Source organism: Misgurnus anguillicaudatus, chromosome 17 (genome assembly GCF_027580225.2).
Source record: "Misgurnus anguillicaudatus chromosome 17, ASM2758022v2, whole genome shotgun sequence".
In the NCBI taxonomy this organism is placed as follows: Eukaryota; Metazoa; Chordata; class Actinopteri; order Cypriniformes; family Cobitidae; genus Misgurnus; species Misgurnus anguillicaudatus.
In genome coordinates, this window is record NC_073353.2 from 29,210,389 (window position 1) to 29,231,439 (window position 21,051).

General features: G+C 37.5%; 1 long non-coding RNA gene across 2 annotated transcripts in view; it reads left to right on the plus strand.

The window, feature by feature from the left end:
- Positions 1 to 15,765, plus strand: part of LOC141350280 (uncharacterized) — a 55,236-nt gene extending 39,471 nt beyond the window's left edge. Inside the window, exons 3-5 of one of the 2 annotated variants that reach the window (XR_012358377.1) lie at positions 4,937 to 5,107; positions 14,777 to 14,864; positions 15,141 to 15,765. This is a non-coding gene — a long non-coding RNA (uncharacterized lncRNA). The remainder of the gene's footprint in view (positions 1 to 4,936; positions 5,108 to 14,776; positions 14,865 to 15,140) is intronic. The other variant, XR_012358378.1, reaches the window with a different exon arrangement.
- The last annotated feature ends 5,286 nt before the right edge of the window (positions 15,766 to 21,051 follow it).

Below are 21,051 nucleotides of genomic sequence, written 5' to 3' on the forward strand. Positions count from 1 at the left end.
GTTTTAATATGATAAATACAGAGCCTTCCTTGTATTTTCCTCTGACTCGTTCTCCTTCACTAAAGTCCAGTGTTTCAAATGCCACTTTGAATTATCACAGGAAAGATTTGAAGTTTTCATATGTCATTTATGCAAGATGGGCCTTGCCTGCCCCGATCAGTCCAGCTGTTGGTAGTCAGTATTTATTTGACAGGTGTACCAGACTTCATAGGGCCTTGTTTTACCTCTCGCATTTGCCTTTATTGACATGACTCATTTTCTGCCTCAGTGCTGACACAGACTTTGACAAATGAGGCCATAGGGATGAATTACATTCCAGACGAGGTGGTGTTTTAAAAACCCTTCGGTCTGCAAGATGTCCGGCTAAATCTCTGCTGTTCCCTGTAATCCCATTACCTCACAGACCAGTGCACTGTTACTATTGCGTATATTGCACAGTGACAGACATCATGCATTTGTTGTTCAAGACTTGTAACACTTAAACTTTTTTTTATGATTCAAAGCAACACACAAAGTTCTTTTAGTCTGCAATTGAGAACACTCACAATCATTTTCTGTATTAATAAAATAAATAAAAAAATACACCTGGACTGGTATTTACTTAGATTTGTAAAACAACTTTCAATACTGAAGATGACCATTCTTTGCAGCACTTTTATTCAAATGCACAATGCTTTTATGGCAATCTTTTTTATGGTGCTTTCCGTAATACGTTTTGACTGAATAAAATGCTGTTGTCAAGCTATTTTCTAAAACACAAATGGATGATGTCCGTTGTGCTATGTTATTTTCATCTACATGATTGACCGTTCCTGAGAGAAAATTGTGCAGTTTTTGGACATTTTGACTGCTGGAAAAGCACAAAACCAAATTCTGTAAGACTCTATTTTCTTAACAAAAAGAAAAGCTGAGACAGCTTTGTTTTCATGCATCATATTTTTGATGTATGAATATGCAGATTAGCCTTAAATACCATCTTGCCCATGGCAGTATAACAATGAATAATGGCTATGCAAGTGTGACATTCATAAACAAAAGACTTCGACTGCACATTATGCACTTTCATAAATGAACAAAACTGTCTTTGAACAAAAGGACAAATGAGAACTCTGCATCTTTTTAAAGAATCCTCCATCAAAGTTGGAAAAAAAAGTATCTTTGTATCTTGAGAGATGTTTTACACCTAATTTAGGGACGGATTCCTTGGAGCCCTTAGAAAACTATTTATGGAAATACATTTGTTTCCTCAATTTCTTAATCCGTTCTCTCAAATTGACTACAAATTGTTTTATATAAACAATTTGCTCCTTCTTTTCCAAAATCTATTTCATTGTATGAAGAATTTATTTGTGTAATTTCAGTCATTTGTTCTCTCAGATGAGAGAGGTTGATGTATTTAGGGTGTGACGGTCCTACATCTGCAGGTGGATGCAGATATTGATTACTTCAAACCTTGCATAAATAAAATGATCAAATACTACAGTAAACATTATAATCTATATGATCTGGTTATGAAATGCAGGTAATGGAGAAAATCTAGCCCTTTTTTTTCTCCGACAAAAGTGTTTTTGCTAGTTTAAACCCAGCACAGTTATCATTTTCATGTTCAGCGCCACGTTGTTTAAATAGCAAATAAATTTTCATTTTTGCGCCCATGGGCGTGCTGGTCTGAAAATGAGATTTTGCCAGGTGAGAGATGTCCTCAGGGCAACATATTGTATTGACCCAAAGACAACATTTTTCTAAATAAAACCTAAACCCACCCCAAACCATAACCAAACCTTAAAATCTAAGGGACATGATAAGTGAAAAACAATGGTCTAGAAACCATTGTTGTAAGCTTAAACTTAAAACAAATTGTAAACTTATTTCCAAAATCTTATTGGTTGATTGAAATGTTGTCCCATGGTCAACATACTGTTGCCCTGAGGACATCAATGACATGGCGAAATCAGGAGAGCCTAAACGCGACGACAACAAACGTTTGCTTATCACACACATGGATGCGCAGCAGCACTCAAGTGCTTTCAAATATGAAAAATTAAAAGATTAAAATGTAAAAGATTATTATTGAGTCTCTTGGACATAAATGAGGACTAATTATGAGATGTTAAAAGGTGTAAAGTGCTGCATCCCTGTAATTTAATGTTTTGCATTAAATTGAAATATAAATTTTATTTAAAGCTATCCCCTATATACTGAGCCCCTAGGGTGACATTGGAGTAAAAAAATGTAATGTTCAGTTTCATGTGCTCACGCGAAACCTTCACGTGCAGATTTTTTGTTAAAGTTTAGTTTTGTGTGCGCACATAAAACTTTCGCGTGCGCACGTGAAACGTTTCACGTGAGCACGCAATAATTTCATGTGCACATGCGAAACTAAACTTGATATGGGTCGATAGGGGCCCCTTAGGGGCTCCATACCTATATGATGACTTCGTAATGCTTTTTTTATCTGAAACGTTTCGGCTCTCCACACGTTTGTAAATTCTTTATCTCCTGTTTGTTACAAATAAAGTATTTTTAGAGTACAAACTTTTTCTTGCATATTTGTAAATTATTATTTGAGATTACACTGATTATGTAGGCTACCCATACATTTACAGCAATTCAATCCTGCTATTTTTACTTCCATGGGTGAAAGAAAACGACTTTAGAAGAGAACCAAAGGTTTTAATGCAAAAATAAAAAAATTATACAAATTAAAACAATGCAAGTTTTTAACATCAATCTTAAACTGGTGGTCTTCTTCCTCTGCTTAGTTTTTTAGTTAAAAATGTTGCCATCTAAATTGGGAATTGGAATGGCGGGAGTGCACCTGGCTTTTAAAGGGAATGAGAGCTGAGATTGGTTTATTGCATGTTATGCCCAAAACACACCCATTATAAGAATAGGAACTTTTAGACTGTGCGCTAGGCGCGCAAACCATTTTCCCGTTGTCAAATTAGCAAAAGTGGATTCAGGTACGCCCTTTTAGACTGTGCGCCATGCGCTTTAGACCATGTGCTTAGTTTGTTAAAATAAGGCCCAAAGTCAGCAAAACAAGAAATAAAGAGATTACACTGCATTACAGATGTGGCAACGGGTAAGGTGCCCAAAGGTGATGCCAATGAAGAACCATTTTTTGTTTCCCAAAGGACCATTCAGTCAAAGATTTGTAAATGAACAATTTCTTATACATTTTTATAGTCTAAAGAAGCTTTTTAAACTTCAATGTTAGTATTGTTAAAGATTCTTATAACCATACAGCAAAAAAATCCTATGACTTTCTGAGTTTTTTGTCTGGTTTTCAGTCAAATTTCTAAAAATTCTTAAATTAAGATGCATTTTCTTGATGAGCAAAATAACCTTAGAAAATAAGGCTAGTTTTTATACAAAAACTAATTTTGTGAATTTGTACAGAGCCCCTAAGGGGACATGGAGCAAAAATAAATAAAGTTTAGTTTCGCGTGCGCAAGTGAAACTATCACGGATGCGTAAGTGAAACTATCGCGTGCGCACGTGAAACTACCGTGTTTAGTTTCGCGCGCTCACATGAAACTAAACTTTAGATTTTTTTTACTCCAATGTCACCTTAGGGGCTCAGTAAATTTGTGCTTAACACAAGCAAAAAAAAATCTGTCAATGGGGTAAGAAAAAGTTTTTTTGAATAAAGTGTTTTAGAAAAAATATTTTTTTATCTTACCCCAGTGGCAGATTATTTTGTTGTTGCTAGTTTTAAGCAAAATTTTACTTACCTGTACATTTTTGTCTAAAAACTAGACATATTTTCTAAGGTCATTTTTTTCAAGAAAATGCATCTTCATTTAAGAATTTTTAGAAATTTGTACTGAAAACAAGACAAAAATACTAAGTAAGAAAATCATCTTTTGCAGTGTACACTCTCAAAAAGATACAAACGTGGTCACTGGGATGGTACCTTTTAAAAAGGTCCTAATATGTACCACTTTGGTACAGATATGTACAAATATGCACCTTTTAGTTACACAAGTGTGCATTTTGAACTTTTACCACCTTGTATCCTTTTTCTGAGAGTGAATGACAATAAATTTTATTTTTAAGAGTTTGGATTTCTTCTTACAGTTAGTGTGCTGTTAACCCCTTGTGATACATTCCCATTACAAACTACACAAATAAATAGATAGTTTTGTGAGGTTAAACAGTCATGGAGATGTGCTTCTCCTCAGGCATCTAGTCTTTTTTTTGTTTCCCGTGATTCTTTAACATCGCACAGACCTCTTCTTCTCGTGGGGTTTCTTTGAAAGCATGTGTTTGTTTGGGAGGTGGGAAGTCAGGGTCGCCAATCGATTTCTCAACTTGCTTGGTGGATGCACTAATCAGACTCGCAGGAGTTCACCTGAGCCGTGGAGCTCTGCTTGTGTCTTTTGAGCTCAGAGTTTAGCTGCATGATAGACTCCACACACAATAAAGACAAAAGAAATGGTTGTACTCCGTAATTGTTAGCTAATTCTAAAAGTGTGACACATTAGGAGACATTGAACTTTTAAAAATGTGAATGTAAAACACAATACAGCAGCCAGCTGCATATAAGAATGAACCACAAACTTTCACAAAAATGTTTTTCACAAAACATTGTTACAGCATGGATTTGAGGGCTCAATTGGGGTCACAGGTGCCCAATTACAATTGGGTCAATGCTTATTTTATTTTGTATGCTTCCTGGTCAGCCATTAAAGTTCTGTTTTAGTTAGGATTTAATATTTGACATAATCTGGCACATTTAGAATTCAATAAACTATTATCCTCCAAAAAGATAATATTACTCACCAAACTTCCATCTGAATGCACTTGAGATGTGAGAAGGGCAAAGTATTTCAGACGCTATTGTTGGGATGATCAAAATGAATGTGAATGTATAAATGACTGACTTACAATCATTCTGAAAGCCATTGTCGCTGTCCCTCCATGCTGTCAGGGGAAATTGATCGAGTGCACTGCAGTCTAGAAATGGAAGTACTACAGATAAAGGAATAAAGCCATGCCACTGAAGTGAGGAGGATTCGCTCTCCAGGGAACCTGTCTCAACAGATTCAGTCACACGGGAGAAATAGCTTTCGAGATCATCTTGGATATTAATTGATGGGTGGTAGGAATAATTTATTATTTTATGATTTTCTTTATTTAATTCATATTTAGATTTTCTTTATTAGAAAACTTTAGGCAGAGATCCTGCAGGATTCCCATCATCAAAGTTATTCCCAAAGTGTGTTACGCTATAGTGAATCATAAAGTTCATTTACTCTCCTTGCCTGCTTTATTTTTCATGTCTCTGAAATGCTAATGTACTTCTTTCCTGATTGTTTTTCAATACCTGGTGTTTTTCAACTCGGCGGGATGCTGTGAATTTGGAGAATCTGCTGCTGCTAATTAGCATGGCCTAATTTACATTGATGTAGAAAGCGAACTCTACTCTATTTTAGGTCTTGTGCAGGTAAAGAATAATCATCATGCCTGTATCCTGTATTTCTGTCCCCCAGTTGCTTGTGAATGAAAATAACACAATTGCCAATGAAAGTGATTAAAATTTTAATATTTTAAAATTAAAGAGCACCTATTGTCCGATTCACGTTTTAAAATTTCCTTTAAGTGTGTATTAGTACATGTTAACGATATGCAAAAGGTACAAACCCCAAAGTTAACGATGACGCAAGTAATCGTCTCCAACGTAAATCTCTTTTCTCGGACTATAACAAACACACATGCTGCATCCGAAACCGGCTACTTCCATACTATATAGTAGGCGAAAAGCAGTAGGCGAGGCGAGTAGTATGTCAAAATACGTAGTATTCCAAAAACAGTATTTGAAAAGTACCCGGATGACCTACTACTTCCGTTAGATTTCGAAGCGTGCATACGATGGACACTTCACTATCCCATGATGCCCCAGGAGCGGAGTTATGCAATGAAGAAGAAGAAAGGCGAAAGCAGCGATGCGGTCATTTTTGCACCGGTATGACATGACGTGATGACGACGTATGTCACGTGATGTATCAACATGGTGGATGTAGTATGTCTGAATCACATTCATACTACTAGGACTAGGATTCATCTGATTCAGTACCTACTGATCAGTATGCGGTTTCGGACGCAGCCACAGATTGTAGGAAACAGTTCACTTCCTGGGATTGATGATGTAGAGAAGGCCGACATGATCATAAATCCTCCTGCTTTGGACTCACAGCCTGTAAATGAACTCTTGTTTGCATTGCATTGTGACCGAATCTTTCAAACATGGTAAGGAGCATCACATTTCCGGATTACGACAGAGGTATTCAGGCCAATCACAACGCACAGATTAGCTGGCCAATCAGGGACACAGAGCTTTTCAAATCCGTGCATTTCAGGAAGAAAGTGAAATCTGGAACTACAAAAATGTATGGTTTATGGATAATAATGTGTTTTTTAACCATAAACCACGCAAACACATTGTATTATATCAAATACACAAAAAACTTAGTTTTTAGCAATGAAACAGGTGTTCTTTAGGTTATATGTCGGTTCAGATACTGTTGCCTAAAAGGTTGCATGGTGGTTGCCACATTTTAAATCATGCTGGGTTATTTTCAACCCAGCCATTGGGTTAAATGGGAAATATAGTTGATCCAAAAATGGGTTAAAACCAGTGACGGCCGGTGACTTCTTTTTTCGAGGGCGCACAATGCGAAGTTTGTCACAACATGTATGTAGCCCGTCATGTGTGTGGTTCGTAATTTCAAAATGTGTTCGGCGCGTCGAGTGAACCTATGTGCATCATGTGTCTTGTCAAAATAGACATAAAAAAGACGCTCGCGTTTGCCAGATACTCTCATGAGTAATCAGAGTTTACTGTTAAAGGAGTGTCTTGCGTGTATTTTGTGAACGTGAGGGTCTCTTTAATCATAAATGGGTTTGACGCGTGGGCAGCAGGCACTTATTTTGAAAAAACACAGGCACATGGTTCACATGACGCAACAAACACATATTTTGAAAACACACGTGACACTCTGAACACATATTTTGAATTTGCGCCCCTCGGATGAGCAGTCACGAGCCGCCACTGATTAAAACATGGGAAGAAACCCAGCACAGGTTACATTGCAAGCCAACGGGTTGGGATCGTCCTTTTTTTGACTCAATATTAGGTTGACATTTTTTTTGGCCTCACTTTTTTGCACACTGTCAGAAAAAATATCAGATAATAGTCTCAAGCTCACTGGGGCAGCACGCTTAAAAAAAGTCCTAATATGTACCATTTAGGTACAAATGAAGAGTTTTGTTGCAAAACAAGATAAATCAATTTTTAACATTTTTGTCAAAACATGTTTAATATTATGTTATCATGTTATTATTTTGTTTTATGGTGCTACTTAGCTGTATTTGTTAAGTTATTAAGGTTTAAATCAAAACAAACCAACTGCAGTTGCATTGAAATTAATTGGAATGTACAACCAAGAAACGAGATTTCTGAACAATTAAAAAAACGGTGGTTATCTCGTTTTGCAACGAAACTCTTCAAATATTAATTTGCTATATCTTAGAGGTACTAATATGCACTCTTTGGTACCAATATGTACCTCTGAGGTACTAATATGAACTTTTAAGCCCAAAGGTGCAATTTTTGAAATGGTACCACCCCAGTGACAATTTTTGACAATTTTTTTTTCTGACAGTGCACATGCATCAAATTTCCTGAGATTTGGATTATCTCTTGCCCACACCTTACAGGTGATACAGGCAAACAGAAATGGAAAAACTTTGAAACTTTTATAAAGAACCAAATTATATAGGTGTGGAGAGGCAGGTCATGCCAACCGAACACCATGCTTGTCTCATTAGGCCCACTCAGTCCCATATTAGAAACGCCCGGTTTTACGGATTGGGGTTAGACAGATAGAGACAGAGACCACACATGCATCTCGGCAATATTTCATTGCCTGCCTGGGCCGTCAAGACCGTATAAACACTGACGTCTAATAATGAGGTGGTGATGGAGAGAGAGCTGACCAAACACTGAAACGATTGCCGTGACGGGCAGGCTAATGCAGAGGATTAGACCCGCAGATGACAGCCGCTGCTCTTACAAACATCCTGTAGAATTCTGATTGAAAGCAAGCGGTTGAAATTCTTTCTCGCTGGCCTTGTCTGTCTCTACGACTGTCAGCGCCGCATCCATCTCCATCCCGCTCCTGTCCCGGTAGACTGCTACTTACGCCTCCCTTACAGCTAAAGCCTGAGAAGGCGTGAATCTGGTTTATTGGTAAAGCTTTAGTAGACTCGTTCGATATTAATGTGAACAAAAACTGGATGGACTACTGGACCTATCATTCGACAGCCGTCCAGACGCCTCCAGCGTGGCAGGTAGAAATGTAAGAGCAATTGTCAAAAAAGTTTTAAGCGTGAGCAAAAAAGGGACCTCCTGTGTGTAGTAAAGCTAGCCAGTAAATTACTTTGAGTGGTGACAGAGTATTATCTACACTAGTTATTCCTGGCAATGAAAAATATGTCGCGTCAAATTCAGCATGGTGGTAGACCACTTTACTAGACAGACAGGTCTTATTTCCTCTTTTATAAGGAACTGAAATTCAATTTGAGGCCTTACCCATAAACTAATCATCAAGGTAACACGGTCGAATTTTAAAGGGCTGTCGCTGAAATCTGTACAGGCGAGAGACGCTGGCGGCCGATGATTGAATCTCTGTCTGTGGCGCTGAAGATCCGTGTGCAGTCCTTCAGATTGATTCTGCAGTGCTCCACAGGTGCAGAACCTCAGCCTGAGCCTCATTAACTGATAGCGGCTGATATGGAAATATCAGCAGGCAGAAAGTGAATCAGACAGAGGGCTTAGACAGGGGACTGTCACACGGGGGCTGGCAGGGTGCTGACAGGATCTCAACAGTCCACTGTTTGTGGCAAGACGTCAGAACTGAAACTTTCTTTCAGAACTTTTCCTCTCGGAAACTGAACAGGTATTGAAAAACAAACACGATTAAAAAGGTTGTTATTAATAATGTAAATTATGCATTAAGTATAACTTTTCAAGACAGACAGTACAAGTTTTAATACAAAACAGTTTAGCCAAAGAGTTTTATTAAACTTTATTCATTTAATTGCAAATAAAATAAATTTTGAAGGTTGATTTATTTCATGTAATGAAAATAAGTTTGCGCACTGAGCCTGAAATTCTTTGATATTTTCGCACGTTAAAACATAAATACAACCTCACGTTGTATTAATCACTGCCTTCGAAATGTTTGTCCATCATAAACATTTTTGCTTACATTTTCGTATCCCTATCAAGGATTTTGAGGTTTGACAATTCCAAGCCACTGTACAAGCGAATGCCAAAATCCAGAATAGATTCACTTTATCTCTCAGCACAAAGTGCGGAAAACAAAGAGACATATTGTTTTGCTATTTTTTTTACATTAATACACATTATACTCAGACATATCATTGTGCAAGGTTTGTGCACATGACACATTTTTAGGATGCAGAATGCAAAAAATGCATACAAACATTTAGGATTTCTTTGTGCAAAGACCCTAAGGCTAACAGTCACACAAGAAAAGAAAGAATGACTTGAATTGAACGAAAGGGTAACACTTTATTTTACAGTACGTGTACTTACCTTGTACATATATGGTAAATATGTTGTACTTATAGACAAATGTGTGGTACTTACTTTTGAGTATCTACATGGTAGTTAATGGTATCATTACTGTACTTACCAGTGATGCATACTTGGTATTTATTATGGTACTCTAGATAAGTACCGGTCGGGTAATACCAGATACATACTTATAGTGTATGTATACAGTAGCTAACAAGAAACACTGCTGTACTTACAATGAATGTACAATATAAGTTCTCTACAACAATGCATCTTATTTTATGGACTTACTAGTTATTATAACTCACAGGGGAATATGTATACTCTGCTATAACTTAGGTGGTAGGTCCTTTGAAATAACTGTGTAAAATGCAACACTTTATTTTACAGTCCTGTTTCCATGCAGTTACTGTGGATGTACTAGTGAATGTACCCAGTAGTTAATATGATATTTAATGCTTGGGTTTAAAGTGTACAATAATGGACAAAGATATTGAGTACAAAAATGGCCAATGGATCTCACAAAGTTTCCTAAGTAACCCTACACCGAAGCGACAGTGGTAAGAAAATAAGACAAAACAGTTGAGTATCCAATCTGTGAAAATGCCATGGAAAAAGACATTCCCTGGCAGGGCCACAGAAAAATGCGGAGAAAAATTAGCAAAAAATTCAGTGACTATCCCACAGAAATTCGTAAGATCAGGTTGAAAATGGCACATCAGTAATGTTTATTATTACAAAATATGTACCACTGGTAAGTACAGTAATGATACCATTTAATTACCATTTAGATACTCAGAAGTAAGTACCATATATTGGTCTGTAAGTACAACATATTTACCATATATGCACAAGGTAAGTATACATACTGTAAAAAGTGCTACCGAAAGGGTGAATAAAAAGAAAGAGCATGCATTATTTTCAACCCAGCATTGGGTCAAAAATTGGATGAGCCCAGCAGCTGGGTTACAGTTAACCCCCCAAAAAGTTTATATTTGATCCAACAATGGTTCTCGTCCCTTTTTGACCCAATGCCGATTGTGAGGCCAAATAAACAAAAACAGTACTTTCATTTTACATACTTTTCTAAAAACAAACGGTGCTAAATGACACTAAAAGTGGTTCACTGGCTCGTAATCATAGGGGAACCATTTTGGGTGCCATATAGCACCAATGTAGCACCGGTGTAGAATGTGCTTGCATTTGAATGTCACTTTATACCTTGGTCTATACTATTTTTTCAGATTTTTTTATATGTCACCTGGCATTAGGGTTAGAGTTGGGTTTGGGTAAGGATGTCAATTTATGTAAATCTAACCCTAAACCGAAGCGACAATGGTATAAAATAGGACAAAACAGTTGAGTAACCAATACAGGTAGATGATAATCACATGAAAACAGGAATTTGTCATACGATCACGAAAAAAGCGGAAATATAACTATAAAACGAAATTTCGTGAGACTGGGCTGGTAGAACCATAATGTGCTATATATTGTGCTATATCAACCCCAGATGGTTTTTCAAAGGTGCTTTATAGGTGCTATATAGCACTTAAAATGGTTCCCCTATGATTCCGTGCTTGCTATTTAGCACTATTTTTTGGCACTAAAATCTGTATCATATTCATACACTCAAAAAAAAACAATCTGGGATAGTTTCAACCCAGCACTAGCTCAAAAAGAGACAAATTACCACAATTTTTTTTATTTTTGACCCAACAATGGGTTAAAACAACCTACAACGCAATGGGTTGGGCTCATTGTTAACATATATTTGTAGTACCTTATTTTTTAAGAATTCAAAAAATACAAACAAAACCTTATAAAGAAGATTATAAAACCCAGCAACTCTGTGAAAAGTTTCTTAATAATGAAAAGATATGAAATATATAATGCAACTACAAACGGTGTTTAAATACCTTAAGGCTGAAAGTGGGAGTAAGTTTATAGGGATACATTTTATCTTACACAGTTTTACTATAGGAACCTGGTAATACACTTCTATTATGATTTAAAGCTTCAAAACGCATTGTATATAGAATATAGAAACAACACATTGGTGCCAGCAGGCCTACAAAACTAGGATTGGATTTGCTTTAGCATGATGATGGCAAGCTAATTGTATTGGGTAATGCTAAAAGTATACTGTTGGCTTTAATAACAATGCTGTTTTTGGACCACAACATGAATTAAGAGTGAATGTAATCACCCAAATCCATCTACTCAGAGAATGATCACAAGTGATATTGTGATTCATTTTATTCAGTGGCAAAAAAGTAAAAACAAAAGCTGTCATGTTGCCACCCACCAACATAATGTCACTGCCTGAGGGTTTGAAGGGTGAGTCATTACAGCGAACCGTTTCTGTGAAAGGGCTGTTAATGTTGGACTTTAATTGAAAGAATAATAACAACCCTCTCGTGATGACCAATTACACAGTTGAAGTTTAAATCCTGATTTTGTAAACAAGAAAAACTGAAGACCAAGCATTGAGGAAATACGCTATAAAAATGTCGGTGGTTCAATTGAATTAAAACTATTTAGCCTTAAGTAACTTAAAGGAAAACACCACAGTTTTTCAATAATTTACTATGTTCTTACCTCAACTTACATGAATAAATACATACCTATCTTTTTCAATGCGTGCACTTTTAATCTTTGTACAGTGCTTCTTAAATGTGTTAGCATTTAGCCTAGCCCCATTCATTCCTATGGCTCCAAACAAAAGCTTTACTTTGTGCCACCATACTTACTAGTGTAACTACTCATGTAACAGTCTTTAAATAGGGAAAACATGGAAGTGTTTGGTGGCTTCTAAATTCATCCCTGTTTGGAGCTATAGTAATCAATGGAGCTAGGCTAAATGCTAACACATTCACAAGGCGCTGTACAAAGATTAAAAGTGCACGCATTAAAAAAAGATAGATATGTATTAATTCATCTAAGTTGAGGTAAGAACATAGTAAAATATTGAAAACAGTGGTGCTTTCCTTTAAAATATTAATATTAGACAAAAATATGTATTGATATTTTTTGTTCAATAATAGCTCAAGTAAAAAAATAATTAGGGAGTGCCCCACAGCCCCATCCTCCCCAAACTTGACAAATGCATTAAGCCTTAATATTGTCCCCAAAACAATATTTATTAAAAAACAAAGATACATGAGAATTAAAAATGACAATTAATTTTATAAAAAACAATTTAAAATTTGTTAAAAAGAATAAAACGATAACAACATAATTTATTGTTATATATTCCTACTTTGATGCCATTTGATGACACTCTAAATGGGGTCGCACACCGGACGCGCAGCTAAGCGACGCATCGAGTAGCGTCTAGGACAACTAGACGCTATCGTAAACCGGAAGTGCACGTTAAAAAACACGAGCTTCGTCAGATAGCATCTACTTCAAAATGCAAAATATACGTTAGCAGCCGATGTTAATCATTAATGATTTGGGACAAATATAATGTTGTTTCATGTTAAACTATGTGAGTGGCGTAGCTGGGCGGCGCGGACAGGCGCCACCTGTCGGTGCTGGTGTGCGTATACTCATAGAAAACAATGTGTTCGATTTTTTTCTAGAACAGCGCGGCGTTCTAAAAAAAAATCTAACACATTGTTTTCTATGAGTAAACGAGTATAGTATACTATACTATGAGTATAGTAAATCTCTTTTAATTTTCTCGCCAGGTTCATTAAGTTTGTCCTATAAACCTGCTAACCTCTGTCAGGTTGTGTTTATGTCAACATCTTTATGATTGATTCAGAACCATTTGTTGTTCTACAGTAATGAGATGTAAAGTGTTGCAATACCAAATGTTTATTTAAGTACAGCTGACTAAAAATAATGTTTACTTCTCCTCTGGAGACAAACACACTTTATTTCCTGACAGCAGGTTGTCTGCTGTAGTTCATCGTTTAATCATAACACAGCAGGCTCTGCGTTTCCCGGGGCTATCGTTTTAGATTCAGAATTACTTTCATATGAATATGGACACAAGCTTTATTCAATGGTTTATCAATTAAATTATCTGTATACGAGTCTAGAGTGAACTTGCACCGTATTGTACTTGTATCAATTACTGCAGCGTTTTAAAGACGATTTCATTTTGTGAATTATACTTGTTGAGACGAGCCCACTGGTCAATTGCTTCGTCTTTCATTATGAATGAGTAAAAACTAAAGAAATGCCTACTGTTGTTGAAGCACACAGCATCCCTAATATAACAACCAGGTATAGTTTCCAGAGGAACTATTGTTCTGGCCTTGACAGCAGTTAAAGGGAATACACAACAGAGTTTTAACTGGGTTAATTTGCAACACTTCTTCACATGCCTACTAAGTGTACTTGACAGCGAACACAAAACAGCAAGGCTGTGATTAGAAAAAATTTAAATTCACTATGAAAATAGCAGGAGGCAGAAAACATGCAAAGAGCGAGTGTGCTGAATCATAAACATCTCCAGCATATTCAGAATTCGAAGGATTTAGTACGAAAACACTTTTAGGTTGAAGATTTATGCTGTAATGTCTTTTACCCAGTAGCAAGAGTGTGATTTTAAGCTCATTAATGCTCATTAAAGTTTAAAAGAGCATATTTCCAATATCTAGCTGTTACATTTCCCAAATGCTTTGTTGAATTGTTGGAGTGGAAAAGTATGAAATTCCAATTATAGAGTCGTATTGCATTTGAAAGAGATTTTAAATTCCCTGCAACGGCCTGACCTCAACCTCATTCATTTCAGAGGATGTCTTCAAACTGTCTGTTCTCTTATTATTATTTTATTAAGTGACCACATTAAAAGTAATATATTTAGTCCCTGATCTACCTTTTTTTCAGTTCTTTCGCCGCTTTCTTAAAAATAAATATTATTATTAATAACCAGAAAATGATTACATGTATTGATGTTTAAAAATGTAATTTAACCGGTGTCCACTTTGATTTCTTACAAAAATGACATTGTAATATCAGGCATGATAAGCTGACACTGTAGTCTAATGTCACCCGGCTGTAATAATGTTATCCAAACCAGATGATTGTATTAGCATAATTGAAAATACACCAATCGGGATAGGCGTCAGTGGGGGATGCCAGGTAGTTGACAGGCAGACATGATTGTAATAGATTCCAATGACTTTGTTAGATTTGTTTTTAATCAAGGAAGAAGTGCCTGGAGATCAGTGAGAGGACCTTGGATTTCACCAGGAGTGACTGTAATGACTCTATGTGAGCTTGAATTAATGATCAGGTATGTGCTTGTAAGGCACAGTGAGTTTTATAAAAGCACCTCATTCATTTCTGACCTTTCAAAGCTTAAGACCAACCTCGCATTTGCATTTGAAGCAAGCTTTCAGATCATTATAAGTCCCTCCAGGACAAAAAGTCGAGTTGGCTTAGAAATAAAAAAATCCAGGCCAGAGGCAAAACACAAAGTTAAATGCACAAAGTGACACCACCAAGAATCCTGCTTACTATGTTTTGTCTTGTACGGCGTTGTTGCATAAGCCTTTGCTTTGTTTTTCAGCCCTGCCATTGACAGCGGTGATGTCAGAGATTGTCTCTGGTTGCCATCCATTTTGAAGAAGGCTCTAATGGAACAAGATTGCACATAATGATCTCTCTTCATCTGAATCCCGGGCCGGTGGAATGGCTGGGATTTTACACTGCGTAGACGGCACTCTGCAAGAGTCAAGGGTTTGTACTGATACACATAAAAAGATGGGTGCCATTACATGGCAGCAGATAGACGTTATGGACAGATTCGTGAATCTCTCGGGAGGTCATTACGCTGTAGCACGGCGGCACAACCTTCAGAAGAAGGTCCGCTGAGAAATCAAAACAACAGTGACAAAGTACCAGAGATAGACCGAGTGAATAAACGAGAAGACTTTTAGCAAAATCTTATTCCGTCAGCAAGCTCTTCTGTGTCAAAATCTGCAATATCACAGTTGTAACTATCATCCCTGCAGCTGCACATTAAGAAACATTTTCCATGACAGCCATGGGTCAGTTCGGTTCCTGGTATTGTTTATCACTTTTTTTTCAGAAGTTTTTTTGTAAGTCCAATTGTCTCTTTTAGCACTTTTTGACTGCAGGTAAAAGACAGTTCAGTGCTTCTTAGAATATTTATCCTAAAAGCCTAGTGCAGCCAACAGTCTCAAAAAATGGGCTACTAATGCCTCAAAGCTTGTTGAAAAAGCCATTCGTGCCAGTTCCGCCCGACACGTCCCGAACATGTTTTCGGGTTCGTTCTCCGGAAGTCGCGTTGCTCGACCGCATACGTCATCATATTTCAGTTAAAATACATTAGAAAATTAAGATTTATTTCTTTTAAGACATACAATCATTGTAGTTTCATTCTTACCTTGAAATGTAACGGTTGCTTTTCTGAAATTAAACCTGAAATATTACAGTTTTTTACGATTGTTTAGACACTAAAATATAAATTTCCACACAATTTGCAAAATTCTACTCCAACGAGCAAAACACCTCCACAGATTTGCACAACATAACACACAATGTTTGCTTCACCCTTTTTGCAAAACATTACACACAGTGATTTGTAAAACTCTACACACATTTTCACACCTTATACACAGATAAGGATTGTGAGGTTACTTCCTTGTCATTACAAAGCACCAGATTGCCAATTACCACACTAATGAATGAATTGGATAGTCACATCCACCAAGTGTGGAAGCACACGTGTGCTAATTTGAAAACGCAGCACTCAGGTGTGCTATAAAAGGCAACTTTAATAAAAATTGAAAGACTAGAAGAAAAAGAAAAAGACAAAGAAATGTAAATGGAGCAATCCCCAATGTGCCAGGGCAGCGAGGGGTAACATCACCCTTTGCGTTGCTATTACACAAAAAGGGTTCCTCCACCACCATGCAAATATGGGATCCTATAATGCAATCTAATACTTGCATTTCTTGACAGATTGCACAAGATTGTCACAGCATTAAACCAAGTGGACCAGATGCGGTACATTGTCATTTGGGACAATGTCTTATTCCATCGGGCTGCTCTGGGGCCGTATTCACAAAGAATTTTAAGGCTAAAAGTAGCTCCTAACTGGCGAATTTAGGAGCAACTCCTAAAAATAATGGGCGTGTCACTCCTAACTTTAGGACTCCTAATTTTTTTCACTAAAAGTAATTCACGAAGCATTTTAGCCCTAAAAGTAGCACCTAAGTCTGGGACAGCTTAAAAGAAGTCGAGAGGACTCCTAACTCACTAAGACCTATTCACAAAGAATCCTAAAGGCTTAGGTGCTGTCTGATCCTCCTTAACACGGACAGTTTCACCAACTCAAAAGCTTTGCCTAGACTTAAAAGCACACTTTAATGTAAGCATATTGTTTATGACATTTGTTTTTTACAATTCATTACATTCGTGACAAGCAGGAAGTTTTTAGAATTACATGAAACAATAATGATATTATATATTTAATATTGTACGCCAACCTGTTGCCATGCTTGCCCGTTTAAAGGCTGCAATCTCAACCCTTGACTGCGATTGTAATGCATACCACCGCCTCTCACAGTCGTCCGAGTCCGCGACATAAGCGGGAATGCTGCATTGATCTGCAAACAAATCCTCTCCCCATGCGCGGGTTGATCCGAAATGAGCGTGTGCCTGCGGTTACGAGTCATCCAAAAATATTTTTTATGATATTCGGGTCGCGGTCGGTCGGGTCGTTTGAAATAAAAATGGCAGTTAACTATTTTAAACAATTACTACTTTAAAAAAAATGCGGGCCAGGGAGCGGGTCGGGTATATATATAGCCTATATATTTTTTTGCGGTCCGGAGTTGCGAGCGGGTTAGTTGAAAACATTGGTCGGTTGTTTTGTTGTACATGTTTCGCGCATGACTGTCTCCCACGTCTCACGCTTAGTTTTGCTTGATATCTCAGTGCCAAATTTCCCTTTTATTATGTTTCTTTTCCAGCACTAACTGGGACAGCAGCAGCAGTAGCTGATCCTGCGTCTAGTTGGGCTTTCTGTTCCGTTTTGGCGAGTTCATAATCCACCGTCATTTATTTATTACATTAGGCTTCTTCAATATGGGAACATTCCTTGCTTTAAGTAGTCTATTTAGGCTAATAGGATGTAAATTAATCAAGCAAGTGTTAATGCAATGTCATTTTTTATTATTAGGCAATTGGCGGTTTTCATTTGGTTATAGCTACCTTGATTTAATTTAATTTCATTCACGACTTTTCTTTTATATATGCATTTCGATGGCATTACTATTATTATTTTGTGTAGGACAGACATTTTTTGATAATTCACTCATCACTCAATTATCATAATTCCATGATAATTGTAATTCCATGATTTGGTGCGTCTGTGTTATGTTCCGCATGACAGCCTGTCATCTAACAACCAATCACCGTGGTCAATGCGAGGCAGCTCGTGCATGAGAACTGACGTCATCCGTAGCAACGGAGACTCACTCTTAGTTTAGGAGTTATAATTTTTCCTTACTAAAAGTAGGTCTGAAAGGCGTTGTGAATAACTTTTAAGAGAAAACTCCTAACTAAAATCTTTTAGTGCGATTTAAGAGTACTCTTAGTGGTAAGATAAAATTCTTTGTGAATACGGCCCCTGGTCCACAATTGGTTCCATGCAGCACCCTGAATTTGAAGTCTTATACCTTCCCCCATACTCCCCCTTCCTGAATCCAATAAAAGAGCATGGTGGTGGAAGGTATATGACCTTTGGCCCTATGACTGTGTGCCCCTCATTCAGGCCATGGAGGAGGCCTGTGATCATATCGAAGCAGCTTCTGTGCAGGGGTGGATTCGTCACATGAGGGGATTCCTCCAACGGTGCCTTGCCAATGAAGACATAGCCTATGATGTGGATGAAATCTTATGGCCTGATGCAGCCAGACGGAGAGATGATGAATAGTTACAGTATACTTGTTTCTTTTACAGAAATTTTTCTTCAGAGTCAAAGTGTATGTACTTCATACATTATTTTTTATTTGTCTACAGATGTTATTTGTTTCAATGATTTCATTGTTGCTTGATTACTATAACTGACAATGGTAAGAAATACTGTAAGTATTGAAATAAATAAATGAAATATTCAGTCTGCAGCATCAGTGTTGTGCAGTGCTTGTTAAGTTTATAGTAGGCCTATTTGTGTACATTCTCCCCTTATCTCAAACTAATCATGAAGATTGTTGTGGGTTTGTCACAATTTTTTTATCTAAATTATCCCTTACATAACAATGTCTGGACAAAAATCTAGCACATGCTATCTCAGAAAATAATTTTTTTACAAATGTGTTTTTTATTTATCACAGCAGTGTGAAACTGGCTGCAATAGTGTCTGATCATTGAGGACTGTGTTGGTTGAAATGAAAACTAATAGCATTTTCACAAATATGTGTATATGTTTTGACTGAAGTGTGTATGTTTTGACTTAAACGTGTCATTTTGCAAACAATCTAGGAATTATGCAAATTGAGTGTGGTGTTTGGATAACTGTGATTATATTTTGATAAAAAGAACCCAGTTTTCAAAATTGCGTGTAAACAATTGAAAAAAACTGTAAACCTTGATGACGTATGCGGTCGAGCAACGCGACTTCCGAAGAACGAAACCGAAAACATGTTCGGGACGTGTCCGGCGGAACTGGCATGAATGGCCAGCCTAGCGGCCGGGTACTTCTTTTTTCGAGGGCGCTCAATGCGAAGTTCATCACATGTATGTAGCCTGTAATGTTTATGGTTCATAATTTCAAAAATTTGTGTTGGGCGTGTCGAGTAAACCTATGTGCATCCAGTGCTTTAAGTGGCCCAAAAGAAGTGCCGGTACTCTATTTTTCTTTTTTTTCTTTTTTTTTTGCTGACTGGACTTCTATATTGAAGGGGTTTTATATTCAGCATGTCATGTCTATGGGTTCAAGAATAACAAAATACTGGCAATTTAAAACTAGAAAGTTGTCACTTTATTTTTTCCCATTGTTTTCCATTTTGCGGGTGGTAAAAGTACTGTGCGCGTCGTTCAAATTCTTTGAAATTTCGTTGGGCAGTGTCCCAAACCAAAAAGGGCACTAAGGGGGATGGTACTATTAGTATGGTTTTAATAAAGTATTATAAATATGATGTGTTATATTACTAGCATCAACTTAGACAAGTGATTATAATGGGAAATATAATAACAAGAATTAAAGTGTGACAAAAAAATATTCAATATGATTTACCTGCTGGCTTGATGGATCTTTGAATCCATGTTTGTAATGTTGAACTGCCTTTAGAAGCAGCCTCCCTTTCTGTTCTCTGTCTTTATTTTGTGAAGGCATTTGTGTTTTTTGTATTTTTTGCCTACAAAGTGTGCCAACAACAGCAAATTTAGTGTTTATATTAACTTAGATCTGATCGGGAACATTAAATCCATTAGACAAACGATAATAGTACGAATGTGGATATTTTGTTGTTGTTTGCTTGCTAAGTTGTTAGCACTTTTACATTTTACAAATACATAAACAAACTTCCAAATGAGTAATTCTGCGGTTTAACAGCTGATATAATGTAATAAATCTACCTGTTAATGCAACGAACTTCAGAAACTGTCGTCCAGGCAGAGAGTGCACACAGAGATGCTGCGGAGCGGGCGAGAAAACACGAAGTGGATTAGCGGAATCAGTGGATCTTTAGCACTCTTTAGGATCTTTTTATAGATCACAACCTTTGCGTGCGAAATCACGGAGGATAAAATACGGGAGATTTAAAGGAAAATACTAATACGGGAGGACGGCGGGAAAGAAGGGTAAAATACGGGACTTTCCCGGCCACAACGGGATACTTGACGGGTATGGTGAGTCACACCTCTCCACAGCACGTCGAGGCTGACTGACAGCAAAGGCGACGCATGCGCTTTTAACTTGTAAACTCAAGGGTGTATGGGTAATGTAGTCTCTGCTCTCGGTGGGACGAATTAGGAAGTGTACATTGTGAAGAGCGCTCTGAAAAGTGGCAGCGCAGCCAAAGGATTAAAACCTCTGATTTAAATAGATGTGCAAATGAGCGTTCCGGTACGCTAAAAGCACGTTCTGTGCTCAGGGAGAGGTGGTGGTACGCTCAAGAGCTATTTTTAGAAGTGGCGGTACTGAGTACCGGCGCGTTCCGGCCCACTTAAAGCACTGTGTGCATCGCATGTCTTGTCAAAATAAGTGCCTCCTGCAGACGCGTCTAAAAGGTTTATTTTGAATTTGCGCCCCTCGGAAGAGCAGTCACGAGCTGCCACTCCCATTTGCACAACATTTTCACAACAATCAATCAAAACGGCATGACTTTTTATGCGTTTATGTCACGGCCGGGGGCGGACCCGACTATACTAAAGGTCACGCCCCTCTCAACTCTTCCACCTCGAGGAGTTTCCCAAGACCACCCCAATGACCAGACAGACGAGTATAC